Consider the following 6,697-nt stretch of genomic DNA (forward strand, 5'->3'; position numbering starts at 1 on the left):
ATGGGGCACGGTGTGCGCCTACGTAAGCCGTGAAAAGAAGGCCATGCATGTCAGTGTGTTGACGATTGAAGCTCAGAATTCAGATCTATCGTTTTTAAAACATAAGGGCAACATCTGACGCCTGTTTCGTGTTCAGTCATTTCTCCATTTGTCTTACAATATGTCGTATGGAAAGGTGGACCAATGTGGGTTTTTGTTGCAAGTTCATGTTGTAAGGTGTTTCAACAAGCCTGTATAACTTCAGTTCGGGCTTGCAACAGACAAACCAGTCTCCGAGGTCTGGAACAGGCGAACCTGTGTCTGACACTGTTAACATCAGTCCACTTTGTCGGGTCTGAGACATAAAAACCTGACTGACACTGTTAACATCCGCCCACTCCGTCGGGCCTCGGAAGTCAAACCTGTGACTGACACTGTCAACATCCTCCCACTTTGTCGGTTCTGGGTCAGACAAACCTGACTGACACTGTTAACATCCGCCTACTTCGTCGGGTCTTTGTCAGACAAACCTGACTGACACTGTCAACATCCTCCCACTTTGTCGGGTCTTTGTCAGACAAACCTGACTGACACTGTTAACATCCGCCCACTTCGTCGGGTCTGAGACATAAAACCTGACTGACACTGTTAACATCCGCCCACTTTGTCGGGTCTGGGGCGGAAAAACCTGTGACTGACACTGTTAACATCCGCCCACTTCGTCGGGTCTGGGGCAGACAAACCTGACTGACACCGTTAACATCCGCCCACTTCGTCGGGTCTTTGTCAGACAAACCTGTCACTGACACTGTCAACATCCGCCCACTTTGTCGGGTCTTTGTCAGACAAACCTGACTGACACTGTTAACATCCGCCCACTTTGTCGGGTCTTTGTCAGACAAACCTGACTGACACGGTTACACCGCCCACTTTGTCGGGTCTGGGGCTGACAAACCTGACTGACACTGTTACATTGGTCCGCCCACTTAGCGGGGTCTGAGACATAAAAACATGTGACTGACACTCTTCAAAAGGGTCAACTCCGACGGGTCTGAGACAGACAACCATCTGGCGGACATGTTCCACGTCCGTCCACGCAGTTATACCTAAATATCGACTTTCACCTTGGTCCGACATTGTCCCTCCAATCAATATTCTTTGACAGATGCGTGTCGACAAGAATAGGATAATGAGACCATTTCTATCTCGGAATGTTCATAATTGACAAACCAACGATTAAATCGTTCCACGTTTAGGAAATTATTATCTTTAATAATTCCCAAGCTATGCTTTGGCCTGTCAATATCCATTAACACGGCGATGTTATCAAACTACATGTCACGTTTCTACCATTTCTTCTTTATGTGGGACAGTGAGGTAGCCTCGTGGTTAAAGCGTTCGCTTTTAACGCCCAAAGCCCGGGTTCGATTCCCCACATCGGTACAATGCATGATGCCCATTTCCGATGTACCTCGCCGTGATATTGCTGGAATGTTGCTAAAAGCGGTGTCAAACCATACTCACTCACTTTTCTTTATGGAGCGTCGACGACAGTTGCCTGCGACACACCATTCATCCATCTTTTCACTACAGATATATTTATGATTCCTATATAACAATTTACTACTGTCCATAATCACATCATCCTTTGCCTCAGTCATCTGATTCGCTGTGCAGAGTTGCGTCTCTTGGGCACGCCAGAAACCTATGATTGTGGGTTCGAACCCGGTTCGCCCCGATTATGTTTTCTAGGTTTGTCAGCACCATATCCGTGCTCGTGGGTTTCACTTAAGTGGTAAACGTCTGAGACCTGCATCACTTCGGGCTTTCCTCCCACATTAAGCTGACACGCCGTGATATAAATGGAATACTGTTAAAAGGGGCGTTGAACCAAACTCACTCACTCACTCACTCAGTCTTCTGAAACTTGCCATTCTCTTGCAGTCACCAAAAACTTAGCCTTTAGTAATCACAGAAATAGGCTTCACTCATAGTGGAAATCGAACCCTTATATTTGTCGTGAGGACGAGCCAACCACTAGGCTAACCCAACGGCTTGAGATCAGGGACTGGTCCCACAAAGCGATATTAGCGCCAGAGAATCATACGTCTACGTCAATAAAACAAAAGTCATCAGGAGATGGCATATCCTCCCGGTCTGGTGCAGCTCGGAAATGAAGCTTGGCTTGCCATTGCGAAAATAATGCTGTTCAGTATTTTTTCAAAATCCCAAATCACCACTAGACTGATCTGCATAGCGAGTCCTACCCCAGAAACGAGCAACTTGCCATGAAAACATAAAGACATTTTTTTTAAAGAATACATCCCGAATCATCAAGTGGCACCAGTTCACTACTAGACTGATCTGTATAGCAAGTTTCATCAAGACATATTCAACGGTTTTGAAGCTCTGCTCCGGAAACGAACAGTATCCTCATTTTCAGTAAAGACCAACTTATCGTCATGAAAACATTAAAAAACAATAAGACCTTGAATCTTGTAACTGTGATCAAACAAGAGCAAGAGTCTTATGATGCTCTTTCAAATCTTCGGAGAAAAAGCATGCTTTGTGGTACCTCAAAATGAGACACCAAAGGCTTGAACTGCTGGAATATGGCTCGACATGAAGGAATAATTGACCATTGGAAAGTCCTTTCTCATCATACACTCTTTTGGTGAGCTTTTTTGTCACTTTTTTGTTTTTAAGCATTAATCAAAATATGAAACAGATATGATATGAAACAGAAAGTTCCTATGACATTTGCTTTGATTATTGACAAATTGTCCTGAAACTTTAAGTCAGCTATCGACTGTCACCACGTTTGGTGACAAAAGTCCCGTGGATCAAGGAATAAAGTTCTTCCTCAAGTTTATCTTGTGGGGTAGTGTGCAAAAAGATGATAAAACAAGTGTTTTGAAAGTAAAGCAATCGCTTTTGTCACTTGACATGATAGGTCGTCAAAACATGTTTGTGCAGTACAGTGTATATTTTAGCTGTTAAGTTCGATTTGAGTTCATGGTCAATTATCAAACTATTATATGATACGTTTTGCATTATTTGAGTGAATGAATGGCAAATACGATAGCTGTTGCCCTAAGACCCCTTTGTGGAACCCTTTCTCAGAACTTCACAAATTCAAGGAGCGACCCTTCTTTCCTGGTCCACTATTTTAGTCAGACAGACGACAAGCAGGAGATTTATTTCAACTGTGTGTGTGTGTGTGTGTGTGTGTGTGTGTGTGTGTGTGTGTGTGTGTGTGTGTGTGTTAGGTTTAACGCCGCTTTTAACAGTATTCCAGTTATATCTTATATATGGGAGGAAACCCGAAGTGATGCAGGTCTCAGACGTTTACCACTTCGGTGAAACCCACGAGCACGGGTATGGTAGAGATAATCGGGGCGAACCGGGTTCGAACCCACAATAATAGGTTTCTGGCATGCCCAAGGGACGCAACTCTGCACAGCGAATCGCGGCGCCTTAGACGACTGGGCCACCTGTGCCCCCTTATTTCAACTGAAAATAGACAGTATCAATGGGACGTTGCAATAGGATCCACACATTATTTTCTTCTTTTTAACAAATGTTAATGGGGAATGTCATGGAATTTCGTGTAGGTTTTGCACAAAGAGCAGAATAATATGTTCCCTGTAGTTATACACAGAATTTGATCTATTCAACATGCTTGAACATGAAGTCATTCCGGTAATTTTAGAGACGAGACTCCAGTTGAATCAAAACATTAATCATGAAGCGTATTGATAAATCGCGATTGTATCTGTAGCTATTACAAAACAAGCATATGCCAACAGTACTCTTGCAACATATTCCATCGTTCAGCTTATTCACAAACTCAAAAGAGCCATAGTCTGTTGTATTAACCTGTCTCGCCAACTGCTCATGCGCAGCTAAACTAAATCGCGTGTCAAGATAGTGTCGTCTGCGCGCTTGTGGGTTTCGAAAGACCATGCGTCACCTTTCATGCCCTCAGCCAAGATCATGTTTTCAGTGAACAGAGAACAGCTTACAGGATATATTATTAGTAAGGACGGGGTGTGGAACATGAAATCATCAAAGATAGGTGAGGTGAGGTGAAATTGGGTTTAACGTCGCGTCCAAGATTATTGCACTTATATAGCGACGTGCATGCACGTATATGTGTGTGTGTGGCTGCTTGTACTAGTCCGGACTGATGCCGATTTATAGTGCTAGCTCAGAGATACCATGCCGCAGTTTAACATGAATACCCCACTCAGACACAGTATACTGACTCCGAGCCGACCAGTCCTTGTTTTAGCCCCTTAATGCCGAGCGCCAGACAGGGTAACAACAAGTACAATCTTTTAGCGTCTTTTTGTAAAATCGAACCCTGGACCTTCCGCTCTCCGGGCGGACGCTCTACCACAAGACCACGGAGGCGGTCCATCAAAGATAGAGGTGTGTTTAGACAATTAATGAACCGTTGCATTGACCTGTAGATCTAATTGAGATTCGAATTTAGATGACAAAGCAGTCCCAAAGAAATATAGAATTTTCGGTTACATTCATTTCCTGACTTGTTTTCTTACTCGCCATGGAGTGAAAAAAAAGAATCAGCCGAGCAAATGAAGACAAATTATAAAGATGGTATACAAACACCTCCTGGAACGTGAAGTTATTTCTCCTTTTGTTTGCCGATGATATACATGTGAGTGAGTGAGTTGGGTTTAACGACGCTTTTAACAGTATTCCAGTTATATCACGGCGTGTCAGCTTAATGTGGGAGGAAAGCCCGATGTGATGCAGGTCTCAGACGTTTACCACTTAAGTGAAACCCACGAGCATGGGTATGCTACTGACAAACCTAGAAATATAATCGGGGCGAACCGGGATTCGAACCCACTATCATAGGTTTCTGGCATGGTCAAGGAACGCAACTCTGCACAGCGAATCGCGGCGCCTTAGACGACTGGGCATCCGACCCGCCATGGAGGCTTTGTTGATAGTCGTCCCAGAGTTGAAATGTGGAAACTACTCCACTCAAGAGTGAAAACAAAACCAGAGCACACAAGGTACTGACATGAACAGAAGGTATAAACGTTGTACCTTGTGTGATAGTGAACCATGGTATAAACTCAGTACCTATTGTCACGGTGAACCATGGTATAAACACAGTACCTATTGTCATGGTGAACCATGGTATAAACTCTGTACCTTGTGTGATGGTGAACCATGGTATAAACTCAGTACCTATTGCAACGGTGAACCATGGTATAAACTCAGTTCTTATTGTAACGGTGAACCTTGGTAAAAACTCTGTATCTTGAGATATGGTGAGCCATGGTATAAACTCTGCATCTTGTGTTATGGTATAAACTCTGTATCTATTGTAACAGTGAACCATGGTATAAACTCTGTATCTTGAGATATGGTGTGCCATGGTATAAACGCTGTACTTTGTGTTATGGTATAAACTCTGTATCTATTGTAACAGTGAACCTTGGTAAAAACTCTGCATCTTGAGATAGGGTGAGCCATGGTATAAACTCTGTATCTTGTGTTATGGTGAACCATGATATGAACTCTGTGCCTTGAGATATGGTGAACCATGGCATAAACTCAGTACCTATTTTAATGGTGAACCATGGTATATACTGTATCTTGAGATATGGTGAACCATGGTATGAACACTGTACCTTGTGTTATGGTGTGAACTCAGTACCCATTGTAAAGGTGAACCATGGTATAAACTCTGTATCCCAAGATATGGTGAACCGTGGTATAAACTCTGTATCTTGTGTTATCCTGAACCATATGAACTCTGTACCTTGAGATATGGTGAACCATGGTATAAACTCTGTATCTCAAGATATGGTGAACCATGGTATAAACTCTGTATCCCAAGATATGGTGAACCGTGGTATAAACTCTCTAGCTAAACATATATTTAACAGTTACACACTCTAACTTGTGTCGCCTTAACACAAGCTAGAGAGTTTATACCGTGGTTCACAGTAACACATAGTTTATACCACATCATTAACTCTGTACTTTGTGTTATGGTGAGCCATGGCTTGAACTGTGCAGAATTAAAGTGACATAATCAGAACAAAACATCACAAAATCCATGTTTATTCACACCATACTCATACATCTGTGGGTCTCCTGCACTTCCCTGTAGATCCATGTTAACAGTCTCTGAAATAGTCTCTCTGTCTTTCGTCCAAGCCCATGGGTTTATAATAACCTGCATGTACATCACTCCACGTTCATATTGGGCAACAAGCATTTCACATTAGTCAAGCATGTCCCACAGGCTACTTGACCAATAAGTACAAATACATCTGCTTTCTCGGGAAGAACATCGAATTCTCGAACCACTTAAATCTGTCGGAATTACAATGGATGAAAAGTTTGTTGTGTTTGAAATGCTTAACAGTGTCAACTAATATCCTTAACAAACTAAGGACGTATAGTTGTAACACATCACAGGGTCACGTCATAGGGTCACATCATTGGGTTCAAAAGCCAAAAGAATGAGCAGATAGGCCAAACATTTAACTGTGACTGTGAATGGCATAAGGAAGCTATGTCTGAGAGTAAAAGATCTTACACTGAAATAGTCTCTTTGGCTTTTGATCCAAGCCCATGGGTTTATAATAACCTGCATGTACATCACTCTTCACTCCGCGTCCATATTTGGCAAAAAACATCTCACATTATAGTCTGGAAGGTAATTTAA

Source organism: Haliotis rufescens, unplaced genomic scaffold, assembly GCF_023055435.1.
Source record: "Haliotis rufescens isolate VD_foot unplaced genomic scaffold, xgHalRufe1.0.p SCAF_15, whole genome shotgun sequence".
Taxonomy (NCBI): domain Eukaryota; kingdom Metazoa; phylum Mollusca; class Gastropoda; order Lepetellida; family Haliotidae; genus Haliotis; species Haliotis rufescens.